At 32.2% G+C, this 17,369-nt stretch overlaps 1 pseudogene; it reads left to right on the plus strand.

Moving 5' to 3' along the window:
* Positions 1–14,488: 14,488 nt before the first annotated feature.
* Positions 14,489–14,577, plus strand: LOC148781480 (U6 spliceosomal RNA; annotated as a pseudogene).
* Positions 14,578–17,369: the final 2,792 nt, after the last annotated feature.

Consider the following 17,369-nt stretch of genomic DNA (forward strand, 5'->3'; position numbering starts at 1 on the left):
ATTTCAAGATCCAGAGGGAAAACAATAAACATATCAGTTCAGAATGGTTGATAAGATTTCAAGATCTAGGGGCAAAACATGCATACTGGATTCAGAGGCAAAACATGCATAGTGGCGGAAGGACCATTTTCCAGATGGGGTAAATAGGCGATCAATAGAGAGGGAGTAGCTCATTTTCCAGATGGGACGGATAGGCAATCAAGAGAGATAAAATAGCAAAGTGTGTTTTGTCAAGAAAAAAATACCTACCGATCCACAACTCCCTGGGTATTATTTCAAAAAAGAGGGTTTTGAATAAGGTTTGCAAGGGACGTCAAGGTTTGACGGAGGCAAAGCATAATTTGAATTTGATAGCAAGGCAAAGCACAATTTTAATGCAACCCAAAAAAAAATTAGAGAGAGGTAGGCAACGTCAAGCGGAGGTATAAAGTGGCTGAAAAAGAGATGGGTTCAAATTTGCAAAAAAAGCCTTTGCAAAGCAAAGCATGAAGGCAGAGTTGGTTCAAATGGATGCGATGATCGTGCACTAAAGCATGGAGTTCCAAGCAGGATGCTATGGTGGCTGCCTAAGATTTTTCCATAACGTAAACATAAAGTTGAGGACCGACAGTTGGAACAAATTCAGTGAAGACTTGCACGAACAACGTCAGAGCGCATACTTCATGAAGCAAGTGCCTGGTCTAGAGTTCAGAGTCTAGAGTTATTTCGTAAGGTTGTCGGAGCTCGACTACCAAACCCTTTTTTTTTTTTTACACGGGTTGGGGTTTCAGTTTGATGAGGCAATGAATTGAAATAACTTAAACAACTCAACGGCGGTAGGGCTTATATCTAAAGTTGAGGAGAAAACAGCATGAAATTTCATGAACGTTATGAGGCGTCGATGCAGATAGGCAGGACATGAATCTGAGGCATCGACGAGGATATGCCGCTGGGCAAAAAGGCTTCGGCAACCTTGAGTTCAAATATGAGGTTAAGGAATCTAGGATTCTGATACTATGTTAGAATTTCATAACACTGTAGAAAACTCTCTCTTTATTAATTGATAAATTAATTGATAAAAAATATAATAGATACATGTAAAAATACGTAAATAACAGTTCTAGATAGATACAACAGTTAATGATAATTACTAACTAGACAATCAAGATATATACCCATACAAATACATATACGTATTGATATCCACAATGATGTATATCAATACACGATAAATATCTCCACAATGATGTATATCAATGCACGATACATATCCAAACGGTAACCTATGAAACATTCTTTGAGCTCAAAATCAAATTTTAATTTTTTCTAATTGATGTTAGATATATAAGAAGGAAAATGTTTATATAAGGATGCAACCCTATAATATAGAACTACAAATGCACCTCAAAATTTCGTCGGAAAAGGTAGTTTTAATGTTGAAAAACCCTTTGATTGATCATCTCGACATCGAGATGTATGACCATGAAAAATAAAAATATTTTTAAATCTAAAAAATAGTGCATTTTACAACATATTATCTACATCATCCATTTTCAAGATTTTTATATGTTTATAGATCTACTTGATTTTAACCATTTTTGAAATTTAAAATTTTTTAATTAGATATCAAAATAGATTTTGAGATAATCCTACGAATATTTTATATCAAAATTACGAGTAACGATCCTATGAGACCCTCTCACACCCATGTGTGTAGGACCTCCAAGGATCACCATTAAATTTGGCACAAATTTCTAGAAAAGTTATCACATGGGTATGAGATTTGATTTTTCTAGAGATCTGTGCCAAATTTAATGGTGATCATTTAAGATCCTACACACATGATTGTGTGAGGGTCTCACAAGGTCTATGACTCTGATACAATGTTAGAATTTCATAATACTGTAGAGAGCTCTCTCTTTATTAATTGATAAAAAATATACAAGACACATATAAATATACGCAAATAACAGTTCTAGATAGATACAACAGTTATCGATAATTACTAACTAGACAATCAAGATATATACCCATACAAATACATATACGTATTGATATCCACAATGATGTATATCAATACACGATACATATCTCAACAATGATGTATATCAATGCACGATACATATCCATACGGTAACCTATGAAACATTCTTTGAGCTCAAAATCAAATTTTAATTTTTTCTAATTGATGTTAGATATATAAGAAGGAAAATGTTTATATAAGGATGCAACCCTATAACATAGAACTACAGATGCACCTCAAAAATCGGTCGGAAAAGGCAGTTTTAATGTTGAAAAACCCTTTGATTGATCATCTCGACATCGAGATGTATGACCATGAAAAATAAAAATATTTTTAAATCTAAAAAATAGTGCATTTTACAACATATTATCTACATCATCCATTTTCAAGACTTTTATATGTTTATAGATCTACTTGATTTTAACCATTTTTGAAATTTAAAATTTTTTAATTAGATATCAAAATAGATTTTGAGATAATCCTACGAACATTTTATATCAAAATTACGAGTAACGATCCTATGAGACCCTCTCACACCCATGTGTGTAGGACCTCCAAGGATCACCATTAAATTTGGCACAAATTTCTAGAAAAGTTATCACATGGGTATGAGATTTGATTTTTCTAGAGATCTCTGCCAAATTTAATGGTGATCATTTAAGATCCAACACACATGATTGTGTAAGGGTCTCACAAGGTCTATGACTCTAATACAATGTTAGAATTTCATATTACTGTAGAGAGCTCTCTCTTTATTAATTGATAAATTAATTGATAAAAAATATACAAGACACATATAAATATACGCAAATAACAGTTCTAGATAGATACAACAGTTATCGATAATTACTAACTAGACAATCAAGATATATACCCATACAAATACATATATGTATTGATATCCACAATGATGTATATCAATACACGATACATATCTCCACAATGATGTATATCAATGCACGATACATATCCATACGGTAACCTATGAAACATTCTTTGAGCTCAAAATCAAATTTTAATTTTTTCTAATTGATGTTAGATATATAAGAAGGAAAATGTTTATATAAGGATGCAACCCTATAATATAGAACTACAGATGCACCTCAAAAATCGGTCGGAAAAGGTAGTTTTAATGTTGAAAAACCCTTTGATTGATCATCTCGACATCGAGATGTATGACCATGAAAAATAAAAATATTTTTAAATCTAAAAAATAGTGCATTTTACAACATATTATCTACATCATCCATTTTCAAGATTTTTATATGTTTATAGATCTACTTGATTTTAACCATTTTTGAAATTTAAAATTTTTTAATTAGATATCAAAATAGATTTTGAGATAATCCTATGAACATTTTATATCAAAATTACGAGTAACGATCCTATGAGACCCTCTCACACCCATGTGTGTAGGACCTCCAAGGATCACCATTAAATTTGGCACAAATTTTTAGAAAAGTTATCACATGGGTATGAGATTTGATTTTTCTAGAGATCTGTGCCAAATTTAATGGTGATCATTTAAGATCCTACACACATGATTGTGTGAGGGTCTCACAAGGTCTATGACTCTGATACAATGTTAGAATTTCATAATACAGTAGAGAACTCTCTCTTTATTAATTGATCACCATTAAATTTGGCACAAATTTTTAGAAAAGTTATCACATGGGTATGGGATTTGATTTTTCTAGAGATCTCTGTCAAATTTAATGGTAATCATTTAATATCCTACACACATGATTGTGTGAGGGTCTCACAAGGTCTATGACTCTGATACAATGTTAGAATTTCATAATACTATAGAGAACTCTATCTTTATTAATTGATAAATTAATTGATAAAAAATATACAAGATACATATAAATATACGCAAATAACAGTTCTAGATAGATACAACAGTTATCGATAATTACTAACTAGACAATCAAGATATATACCCATACAAATACATATACGTATTGATATCCACAATGATGTATATCAATACACGATACATATCTCCACAATGATGTATATCAATGCACGATACATATCCATACGGTAACCTATGAAACATTCTTTGAGCTCAAAATCAAATTTTAATTTTTTCTAATTGATGTTAGATATATAAGAAGGAAAATGTTTATATAAGGATGCAACCCTATAATATAGAACTACAGATGCACCTCAAAAATCGGTCGGAAAAGGTAGTTTTACTGTTGAAAAACCTTTTGATTGATCATCTCGACATCGAGATATATGACCATGAAAAATAAAAAGATTTTTAAGTCTAAAAAATAGTGCATTTTACAACATATTATCTACACCGTCCATTTTCAAGATTTTTATATGTTTATAGATCTACTTGATTTTAACCATTTTTGAAATTTAAAATTTTTTAATTAGATATCAAAATAGATTTTGAGATAATCCTAAGAACATTTTATATCAAAATTACGACTAACGATCCTATGAGACCTTCTCACACCCATGTGTGTAGAATCTCAAAGTATCACCATTAAATTTGGCACAAATTTTTAGAAAAGTTATCATATGGGTATGGGATTTGATTTTTCTAGAGATCTCTGTCAAATTTAATGGTAATCATTTAATATCCTACACACATGATTGTGTGAGGGTCTCACAAGGTCTATGACTCTGATACTATGTTAGAATTTCATAATACTGTAGAGAACTCTCTCTTTATTAATTGATAAAAAATATACAAGATACATATAAATATATGCAAATAACAGTTCTAGATAGATACAACAGTTATTGATAATTACTAACTAGACAATCAAGATATATACCCATACAAATACATATACGTATTGATATCCACAATGATGTATATCAATACACGGTACATATCTCCACAATGATGTATATCAATACACAATACATATCTCCACAATGATGTATATCAATACACGATACATATCCATACGGTAACCTATGAAATATTCTTTGAGCTCAAAATCAAATTTTAATTTTTTCTATTTGATGTTAGATATATAAGAAGGAAAATGTTTATATAAGGATGCAATCTTATAATGTAGAACTACAGATGCACCTCAAAAACCCATCGAAAAAGGTAGTTTTAATGTTGAAAAACCCTTTGATTGATCATCTCGACATCGAGATGTATGACCATGGAAAATAAAAAGATTTTAAGTCTCAGAAACAGTGCATTTTACAACATATTATCTACACCATCCATTTTCAAGATTTTTATATGTTTATAGATCTACTTGATTTTAACCATTTTTGAAATTTAAAATTTTTTAATTAGATTTCAAAATAGATTTTGAGATAATCCTAAGAACATTTTATATCAAAATTACGAGTAACGATCATAAGAGATCCTCTCACACCCATGTGTGTAGGACCTCAAAGGATCTCTTTTAAATTTGGCACAAATTTTTAGAAAAGTTATCACATGGGTATGGGATTTGATTTTTCTAGAGATCTCTGCCAAATTTAATGATGATCATTTAATATCCTACACACATGATTGTGTGAGGGTCTCACAAGGTCTATGACTCTGATACTATGTTAGAATTTCATAATACTGTAGAGAACTCTCTCTTTATTAATTGATAAATTAATTGATAAAAAATATACAAGATACATATAAATATACGCAAATAACAGTTCTAGATAGATACAACAGTTATTGATAATTACTAACTAGACAATCAAAATATATACCCATACAAATACATATACCTATTGATATCCACAATGATGTATATCAATACACGATACATATCTCCATGTATATCAATACACGATACATATCCATACGGTAACCTATGAAATATTCTTTGAGCTCAAAATCAAATTTTAATTTTTTCTAATTGATGTTAGATATATAAGAAGGAAAATGTTTATATAAGGATGCAATCTTATAATGTAGAACTACAGATGCACCTCAAAAACCCATCGAAAAAGGTAGTTTTAATGTTGAAAAATCTTTTGATTGATCATCTCGACATCGAGATGTATGACCATGAAAAATAAAAAGATTTTAAGTCTCAGAAATGGTGCATTTTACAACATATTATCTACACCATCCATTTTCAAGATTTTTATATTTTTATAGATCTACTTGATTTTAACCATTTTTGAAATTTAAAATTTTTTAATTAGATATCAAAATAGATTTTGAGATAATCCTAAGAACATTTTATATCAAAATTACGAGTAACGATCTTATGAGACCCTCTCACACCCATGTGTGTAGGACCTCCAAGGATCACCATTAAATTTGGCACAAATTTTTAGAAAAGTTATCACATGGGTATGGGATTTGATTTTTCTAGAGATCTCTGTCAAATTTAATGATGATCATTTAATATCCTACACACATGATTGTGTGAAGATCTCGCAAGGTCATTTCTCTAAAATTATATACCATGATAAAATTTGAAGGTGCACCTTACCTCTACAGCTACGGAGGCATCCGTATGCCAACAACTGCACCCATATAGGAATGCTTTGTTTTGGAGCCAAATAAACGCTCCTAACTTAATGTTGTGGCCGTGGGACTACCAAATAATTTCCTAGAAGGATTACGAAGTGTCACTTCTGTCCTTTTTACTCGAGCGATACTTATCTTGTTGAGGATCATAAAATCGAAGTTGGCGAGTTGCAAGGCGTTAGGAGGCAAATTCTTTCATTACATCCAAAACGTGGGGTGGAATCCGCACTATAAAATGAGGACACAAGTGTTCAAGGGAAATGGACCACGTGTCGACCCTTGAAGGATACAGACAGTCGATAATTCTATAAATGCATTTGACATTCTTGTAGAGTGTCCAATGAAGTGTCCATTTGTTTGGACCAATGGTTTAAAAACCGGATCGGTGACCCGGATCGAGCTTTTTAAAACCAATTCGGATCGGTGAATCGGCTATCCGGATCGGTGAATCGGCGATCCGGATCCGAATCGGGTGAATCGGTCATAATAAAGCTTCAAAAAAATTCGAAAAAATTATTAAAATTCATTATAAATATTTTTTTTTAGGAATTCAATAAAAAATGAGGGTACTCCATTAAGAATTTTCATGTTTTTGAATGAATATGCGAATATTGATATGTTCTTCCCCTGCATGAACCGCTATTCAACATTTAATTTACATCACACAAAAGGATAAACATAGAATTATCATGGAATAAGTATATCAACATACATGGACTACAATAAAGCATAAAATTAGTAATATATGATCTAAATTAAGATGTAAAAAGTTTAAATTAACCTGACAGTTCAAAAAGAAAAATAATCACCATATGTAGTGATAATATGTTGCGGTAGTTCATGTAGTCATATTCGTTGTTATTTGTTATTGCAAAAGGACAATAATATTTTCGTACATATCAATTACAAACATTTAGAATAATACAAAATGCCAGCTCCAAACATGGCTACAACTCAATTATCAAAAACATACATTTTTTGCATTAAAAAATTAATAATAAAAACAATTCTTCAAAGAGCCGGCTAACATCAGTCATTCCAAATTTCCAACTAAAAAATCCATGAACAACAGATAAAAAAAATACAGTTTTGTATTGAAAATATAATAACATACATTTTTTTGCATAAATAATCCATCAACATACAATTTTTTCAACAAAAACTTTAACAATAAAAATTTAAAATATGGTTTAATACCTCATGATAATTAAAACCTTGTCACGATTTTCACATCTTTTCGGAAAATCATCAATTTTCAAAAAATTCGATCTTGAAAAAAAAAAAAAAAAATTACAGCAAACTCAAACAATAAAAATTAAAAATTGGGTTTAAATGTTTAATACATCATGATAATCAAAACTTTATCACGATTTTCACATCTTTTCGAAAAATCATCATTTTTCAAAAAATTCGATCATGGATACAAAGAAATAAAAAAAAAAAGTACAGCAAATTTTCAAAAAATTCGATCATAGATTAAAAAAAAAAATTAACAAATTTTCAAAAAGTTCGATCATGGATTAAAAAAAAAAAATCATAAATTTTCTAAAAATTCGATCATGGATTACGAAAAATTCGATCATGGATTACAAAAAATTCGCTCATGGATTACATAAAATTTGATCATGGATTACATAAAATTCGATCATGGATTACAAAAAAAAAAAAAAAACATAAAAAAACAAAAAATTCGATCGTGGATTACAAGAACAGAAAAAAACAATTCGATCATGGATTACAAAAAATTCAATCATGGGTTACAAAAAAAAAAAAAACACAAAAAATTCGATCATGGATTACAAGTAAAAAAAACAAACATTTCGATCATGGATTACAAAAAAGTCGATCATGGATTACAGAAAATTCTATCATGGATTACAAAAAATTCGATCATGGATTACATAAAATTCGATCATGGATTACAAAAAAGTCGATCATGGATTACAGAAAATTCTATCATGGATTACAAAAAATTCGTTCATGGATTACATAAAATTCGATCATGCATTACAAAAAAAAAAAACAAAAAAAAACAAAAATTTCGATCGTGGATTACAAAAAAAGAAAAAAACAATTACATCATGGATAACAAAAAATTCAATCATAGATTACAAAAAACTCTATCATGGGTTACATAAAAAACAAAAAACAAAAAATTCGATCATGGATTACAAAAAAAAAACAAACATTTCGATCATGGATTACAAAACATTCGATCATGGATTACAAAAAATTCTATCATGGGTTACAAAAATAAAAAATAAAAAATAAAATTCGATCATGGATTACAAGAAAAAAAAACAAACATTTTGATCATGGATTACAAAAAATTCGATCATAGATTACAAAAAATTCTATCATGGGCTACAAAAAAAAAAAAAAAAATTTGTTCTTCACAGAGTCGTTTTACATAAGCAATTTTAACTCAAAAATTCACCGCCAAGTGAATAAATTACATCCAATTGACTATATTTTCTGATAAACAACAATATAAGGAATCAAAAACCTAAATTTTTAACACATTATTTCAAATATATCATGAAAACAAAATCAAAAGGCGGAAAAAAAAAAAAAAAAACAGCGGAATTTGGTTCCGCAGACATCTCACTGTTCATATCAAATTTCTTGCTGTAATTGATCAGATTACGTAAAATTGAAAATTTTAAATCATACTAGACACAATAAAGATTAAAAACCCTAATTATTGAACTCGTTTTGTTCAAAATATGCCGTGAAATAAATCAAATGGCGGAAAAAAAAAAAAACCCAAAGTTCTTGCCTGTTTTTGTGAACCGAAGCCTTCAATCTCCATAAAACTCTGTTTTTCTCAACGATTATCACAAATTAGTAACAAAAGCTTTTGATTCACAGCTTTAAGATCAATATGCCTACAAATTTTGAAAGATTCATGCCCTATTTGGCATGAAAGTTCAGAAATGGCGGAAACCCTAAACCCCGAATTTTTCTTGATCCAAAAACAACCAATTTTTCCACCATTTAATCCTTGAAAAAACTGAATAAAGCTGTTTACAACCTGCAAAACAGATCACATGCCGAAAAAAACAAAAAAAATGATCAAAAAATGACAAATTTGAAAAAATCCGTGAAGAACACTCTGCAACCCGTGTTCTTCACGGACTCGCCGATTCCGCACAGTGAATCGGCGAGTCACTGTGCGGAATCGTCCGGTTCTCTCTAGAACCGGACGATTCCCGGTTTTTGAACCGATCCGGTACCATTTTCGTGAATTCCGAGTCGAACCGGGCGAGTCCGGTTTGACTAGGCGATTTTTTAAACGCTGGTTTGGACACACATCATTTTTGATCCTGGTGTTTTTTTTGTTTAGAAATATCATTTATTAATTAATATTATTTTGTTTTAAAAATAAGAATATCTTACAATTAAAAGATATTTTATAATAAAACAACAGTCTAAAAAGATACCATTTATTTTATTATACATGGAGGTCACAATCATTTTTGTCTCTTAAATTTCAAAGGAAAAATATATAATAAAACCATTTACCGTTGTACAAGGTGGTTACAATTAATCTTAACCATTTGATGTGAAATTGGGTGGATGCATTTATTTCATTGACTAAGCTCAAAGTTCAAAAGAAAATTTTTCGAACATTGTGATACACCCAAGCTATTAGATTCACATCATATGGTTATAAGTAATTGTGAACTCTTTATACCAAAGATAAATGGTCTCATTGTATACAATCTCAATTTCATAATAGATTGTCGTAAGAGCATCATTGAATAAACACATAATTCAAAAAAAAAAATTATCGAACTTCGTGACTCACCCTCAGCGATCTAATTTGACATGTAATGAGTGTGAATAATTATGACCTCCATGTACAAAAGATAAATAATCTAGTTATAAACAATCCCTATAATAAAAATTGAATTTTTTTTTTCTTATCAAGGGTTTTTAATTCAAGTACAATTGCTGCTAAAGTTTCTCCCCTCTCCAAGTCTTGATTTCTCCCTCTCTTAAGTCATGGACCAGTGAATCTTCCTCTTACCTTTTCTCCAAAATTCCCCTCTTCTCTTCTCATTTTGCCGTTTAAGATATTTTTAGTTTACGTTTTTTTGTGCTATTGATTGTATGAATCATATTCTATCTTAATTTTGTTGATGAAGTAACTCGAGTTTTACAACTTTTGGATGCCCATACTTACATTTGATAGTCTTTAAAGTTTGTAATACTCTTGCCTACAAAGAACAACACTCCCCTTGTCTCAAATATTTTCTAGTAAGTATTTTTTTATAGCAATTTAATATTGCTCACGAAGAGGCAAGATGCTTATACATCAAGTCCATGCAGATATTGGGACGTGGAAATTTATAAAGACAATATAGATAGGCCTACTAAACTTGACATCAAGAAAATATCTAACTAACCAGCCTTAAAAAAATATGGATCTATTGAGTATATGAGTGGTGTGATCATATGATTTTAGATGAATACATTAGGACCATATTCAGTAGTCATGCAAAATCGGTGCCACAGTTTGCATTAATAATTAGCTATTAGTTTTTTGTTTTTTTCGTGTCGTTAGGATGCAACCTTGATATGGACTACAATAAGTTTTTGATGAATAAAATACTGATTCACGAAGTAACAAATTTTGGATTCCTCTTTTGATTTTTTTATGCTTTACTATTGGTATGATATATGAATTATTATATATGTAAATGCAGGGCAGTATATCTCCTTGCATGGAACTTTCTTTGTCCATCAGACTCAAACTTATTTTTTGAATACACAATTTTACATACAGTAATATCTTATTTTTCGAACCCGCTTATCTTTTTGTTTGCACTCTTTCTCTATGACAAAGGCAACTCTAATGCTTTACATCTTGCTATACTTTGTGTACCACTTTAGGCAAACTAGTGTTCAATCCTCTGTTTCTTTGTACTCTAGGACAAATTTGCCTAAAAAGCTTACAAGCACACTTATTTTGATAAGTAAAAAGGCTAATATTATTTTATGATGGCAAAATTAAAAACATGAAAATTGCTTGTCCATTTTGTCACCCTTAAAAAATATTTAAATACAATTAGGTTCTTGTACATTTCTTCCACAATATTCAACCATAGTCGGTCTAGACTTACTTTTTGTTATATTGCATAGTGTTTAATAATTTTGTTTGGTTGCTGTGATGCTATAGTCAAATTTTATGCAAAAATCTTGTTTTCTAACATTTCCAAGAAGATGTAGACAATCTCTCTCTAAAAGTGCCAAAATGAATTGATATAAAATATTCCCTCTCTAAACATACCAAAATAAATTGTTTTACTATATGTCCTCTCTAAACATGTCAAATTAAATCGATATATTAATAATTTTTTTCTCTAAACCAATGTTATCAGACTCATTTCAGGGTTATTTTTTTTGGTTTGATGAAAAAAATGAAGCAATTAAAGAGAAGTTTTTGGATTTTTTAATTTAATATAATGAATTAGATATTTATGTATAAAAATATATAAAAAAATAAAAATAAAAAATAAAAAAAATACTTTTATGTAGATATTTCTTTGTTTGGTCCGAAGAGGCCGAAGCTTCGGCTGAATCTGCCCGATGCAAAACGGTCCGAATCTTACCGAAGCCGAATTTGCCCGAAGCAAAATGGCCCGAATCTGATCGAAGCGGCAGCATGTATACATAAAAATAAAAAAAAAATTAAAATAAAAATTTCAAAAAAAATACTTTTATATAGATATTTTTTTACTTGGACCGAAAAGGCCGAAGCTTGAACTGAAGCTTTAGCCGAATCTGACCGAAACAGCAGCTCCAGGCTTCACTTCGCTTCGATCAAGCCTAAAATTTGAAGGTTTCTCTACCAAAGCTAAACGAATTCGACAACACTGCTCTAAACATGCCAAATTAAATTGATATATTAGCACTTTCCCTCTCTCTAAATGCCAAATTTATTGATGTGCTAGCATGTGATGTCATTTTCGACTCCTCTCTACGAGAAGTGAGATGTGAAAAGCAATGCCAATGTCGAAGGCTTTGATAGAAACTACACAATCGATGGATGGTGGTCCAGATGGACGGCCAAGATGCATCTAGTGGATGGCGATTGAATCAAGGCCGTAAGATTCCAAGTGAGGTTTGCAGCGTCTCATGGGAGCAGCTGCCCCTTGAGAGCTTCATTTGTCGACCTTTGGCTTTATTGTCTGGAAAAGTTGTGTATGGTCCTGCGGGACCATGTAAATCCCTTGGCATATAAATAGAGAACAGTTTTGTAAGGGAAAATTAGTTTTATGATGGGAATGGAGATGGCTTTCTGTGAACTCTCCTTCAAAGGCTTCGAGGTGGCTTTGATGAGGCCTTGCCATTGGGAATTTAAGGGACTGTGAGGCCTTAGAAGGAGAGTTCGAAGATGGTTTTCTCTTCGAACAGGTGAAAGACAGTAAGCCCTCTCTCCCTCTTTAATGTTGACTCTCTTCCCGTGTTTTGAAAAATTGAACCAACGTCGGAATCCGGCTAAGGGCTAGGTCCGAGTAACCGGTAAATCAGTTGGTTCAACCAGTTTAATTGGGCAGGTCTCGGCCGATCTAAAAAGTGTTAAAAAATATGAAAAATATATTTAGAATATTATTAAATGAAGCACATTCAATTGAAGTTGAAAAGCAGTGAAAAAAAATAGATTTAAAAAAAAAAAAAGTTTATATAAGGTTGCAACTTTAAAATGTAGAATTATGGATGCACCTCAAAAATCCATCGGAAAATATCGTTTTAATGTTGAAAAACCGTATAATTGATCATCTTGACATCGAGATATATAAATATGAAAAAAAAAAAAAAAAAAAATTTTGAGTCCCAAAAATAATGCATCTTGCAACACATTATCTAGACCGTTAATTTTCAACATTTTCATATGTTTATAGATCTACTAGATTTTAACCATTTTTTAAGTTTAAAACTTTATAATTAGATATGAAAATAGATTTTTAAATAATCCTAAAACTTTTTTATGCCAACATTACATATTATGATAAAATTTGAAGGTGCACTTTAATTGGAATGTATAAGGTTGCTAACCTTATAGAAATCACATGCTTTAAAAAATTGATTTGTGCTCACGGGTATTTTTGAAATTTTTCAAAAAAGATGGAAAAATATAAAAATAAATATTTGCAGCCAAAACGCTTTCCAATCTTTGCCAAAATGATTAAAAAAAAAAACACACACACACACACACACACATTACAAACAAATCCCTTATTTTTGGGGATTTCATATATTTTTTTTAACATACTTTGCCGGACCACCAAAACTTGTCAAAACCGAATCAACCAGTGCCGGTTCCGGTTAGACCGACCGAGTTTGCGAACAATGCTCTCTCCCCCTCTTTCTCTCTCGTGATTACTCTTTCTCTAGAATAATAAGCTTGACTACACAAAAGGATTTACATTAGGATTAGGTTTGAGGTTAGGTAATCAAGGTGGTGGGGTGCCACAACGTGAACGTCTTGAGTTTCATTTCTACTATGTAGAAAACTTTTCTCCGTTAAACCACTCAATAAGAAAAGATAAAAAAAAAAGGGGTTTGCATTGCTAGTTATTCGATCCACTGCAGGCTAAGGTCATCCATTCAAAATTAGAATGGCATCATACATTTTGCATTGAAGGGGACTACGTTAATATGCACGGGTGGGGGATACCACTTTCTTCAAATTTTCCGGTTTGACAGTACGTTAGAAAGAGACTTAGTGTCTTAACCACAGAGAAATGGAAATTAGCAAGAGAGAATGTGTGTTTATGTATGCCTTAACCACAGAGAAGTTAGAGAGAGAGAGAGAGAAAGATCTTAAACACAAAGAAATGGATATCAGTGTGGGTCCGTGTTAGAGGGAGGGAATTTTAACCATAGAGGAATGTAAATTAGAGAAAGAAAAAGGTGCCTTAACTGTAGAGCAATTAGTGTGTATGTGCATGTGAGTGTCTTTGTGTGTGTGTGTGCGTGCGTGAGAGAGAATTTTTTTTATTTTTGTTTCTTTGGAGACATCCGATAAAATTGAGAAGATTAGCATGGCCCTGTACAAAGATGACACACAAATCGAGAAATGGTTAATGTTTAAAAAAATAAAGAGTTAGTTTTTAGGTAATCAGAGAGCAACATCTTGAACATAGAGAAATGGAAATCAAATCAGTGTGGAGAACAGGGGTCAGGGCATCATTGGTTGGAGGACATGTGCCTGATGTCTGTAGAAACGAAAAGCAATCCACGAAAAGAAAAAAGAAGAAACAAACACAAAAGAAATAAACAACCAACCACAACGCAAAGATATACGTGGTTCGACAACGTCCCTACGTCAACGGGAAATGAGAGCTTCTTTACTGGCAATAGAGAATAGGGTTACAATCGTTTTCTTCTTCACGCCTCTCTGTTTTATCTAATTACAAAGAGATGAGAGCTTCCTTACTGGCAATAGAGAATAGGGTTACCATCATTCTCTTCCTCACGCCTCTCTGTTTTATCTGTGATTTGCGTTTTTCCCTTAGTCTTGGATAAACCCCTAATCGCAATAATATGTATCGAGTCCCATATCGATGGTACAAATTACTAAAATACCTTTGTACGGATAGATATAAGTCTCAGATATATCAAATCCCATATACGAATATATCCAAAAAATTTCTCGAGGCTTCCACCTCCTAACCCCGCAGGGACCAAGTCAATCGCAACGTCTTATACTCCATTCCCACCATTAACACTTTAAAAAAAAGAAATGGAAATCAATGTGAAGGTAGGCCCTGTTTCGATGCGCAAACTAAGCGTTGCACCATGCGGGCTGATACAGTCGGCATCTTTGGTGCCGAGTATGCTGATTCTTTGTGTTTGAAGGACACTTAACCGCTATTGCACCACTTTCCAAACAGGTATTTTGCCAGCAAAGACAGTTGTGGTATTTAGGTTGTTCAAGAAGATAAAGTTAAGATTAATATTATATTTTTATAATAAATTTATTCGAATATTATGGAAAATTAATGGTTAGGTTTTACAATAAATTTAGAGAGATTTTGGTGTGCATACAAGATTTGGCAACATGTAGGGCCAGCCCTGACCAGGTACCTCTAGGAACAACTTGAGCTCCACCAAAGCCAAATAGGGCCGAGGGGGATTAGCCCGGTCCAGGCTGGGTTGGGCCTACTCCACTTAATTATTTAAAAATGAAAAAATAAGGACAAAAAAGGCCTGGCCGGCCCAGCCTTGTGATGGCCTAGGCCCAGCCCTTGGGCCGTGGTAGCCCAGCCCTAGGGCCGTGGTAGCCCAGCCTTTGGGCCGTGGTAGCCCCGGCCCTCAAGCCTTAGTTTTTTATGGGTAGGCATGGATGCTCTTATCAAGGCTATGTGCAGATTGAAGAAGGAAATTTTATGGAGTTTTTAAAATATTTTTTTGCTAATATTGTAGGATACTTAAAGTTGCATTTTGTGAGAAAATTATGTTGTTTGTAAAGTAACTTAATTCAAGTAGGATATCAATTTTCAGTTTTTGTGGGAAATTTATGAAGATATAACTCGGCACGAAATTTGGCCCAAATTTTTGCTAGGCACCCTATAAAAAACATAAGAATTTTGTTTTTCTTTGGTGCTTGTCACAACATGACATCTAAAGTTTTATTCCTACCCGTCGTAAACATTCAAAAGAATGTTAAAAAAAAAACCGAAAAAAAAGTTGGCACCTTAGTAGATAGAACAAACTTAAGCTTAGCTGGATAGGTTAAGGACGCTAATGGACTAGAACTGATTGTGATCTTTAGTACAAGCATCAAAAGTGTCAGGATTCATTTTTAGAAAGAATGCAAAATGCCACCAACGGTATTTTTGCACGGAAGTAAATTGAGGCAAAAAGGAGACAGTGGAACTAGGGCTAGCAGTAGGTTGGTCGACCCAGCCCTAGAAGTCAATTCTAGGCCACAAATTGTGGTTTGAGGGGCGGATTGGGTTCAGACCAGGCCACTACAGAGCCGACCTAGTACAGCCCAGTCCAGCCCTCTTTCTTCTTCTTTTTTCTTTTATTTGTTTCTTCATTTGTTTCGACAGGCTAGGGCAGCTGGGCGGCCTTTAGCCTGGGTGGGCTAAGCTGGAATGGACCTATGCCACCCAAAGGGGCCAAGAGCAAGGCCAAGCTTGGCCCAGGCCCTGCCGTTGCCAACCCTATGCCATGTATTTGGTGCAAATTTTTGTATTTGACTTGCGTTATGGGATTTGTTAGTAAGAACTCAATAACTTGGCCTTATCATTTTGAACCATAACGGAAGCAATGGTCGTTATAAGACCAACGCCCCTATCGATTGTATTTCAAAAGGGAAAGTCTAAGTAGACAAAATTATACTTCTGAGAATGGAAAAGAAAGTAATACGTAAAAGATGAGAAATACAAAATTTAAATAGACCTTTTAGTGGAGAAAGAGTGCCTGTATATGAAGTCTTCACGTATATAAAGAGATATATACAGCATGGTTAGCAAGTCGGGGACTTTCAATAAATCGGCTTATTTTAAAATCGAAAAAAAATCGTTTTTATTTTAAAAAGTGAAATGAAAAAATCGGATAAAAAAAACAGATCGGCAAAAATATTTCATGTAAAGATATCATCAATACATCAAACTAGGTTAAAAAATTCGGAGTAAAAAAATCAAATAAATATATGTATAATTTGTATTATAGTTTTCTACCATAAAATAGGACGGTGGCTTAACAATAATTCCAATAATATTTTTGTGTACAAGTACATTGTGATCCTTCGAGTATATAATTTTTGTTGTCCTCATTTATGTGAAATGGGTAATATAAAAAGCTCCCGCCCTCTCATACAACGTATTATAGAAGCTTAAAAGAGGGCTCGGGCAAAGAAACCATTGATCTTCG

This window comes from Amborella trichopoda, chromosome 6, assembly GCF_054954075.1.
Source record: "Amborella trichopoda isolate Santa Cruz 75 chromosome 6, AtrichopodaSantaCruz75HAP2 v2.0, whole genome shotgun sequence".
NCBI classification, from domain to species: Eukaryota; Viridiplantae; Streptophyta; class Magnoliopsida; order Amborellales; family Amborellaceae; genus Amborella; species Amborella trichopoda.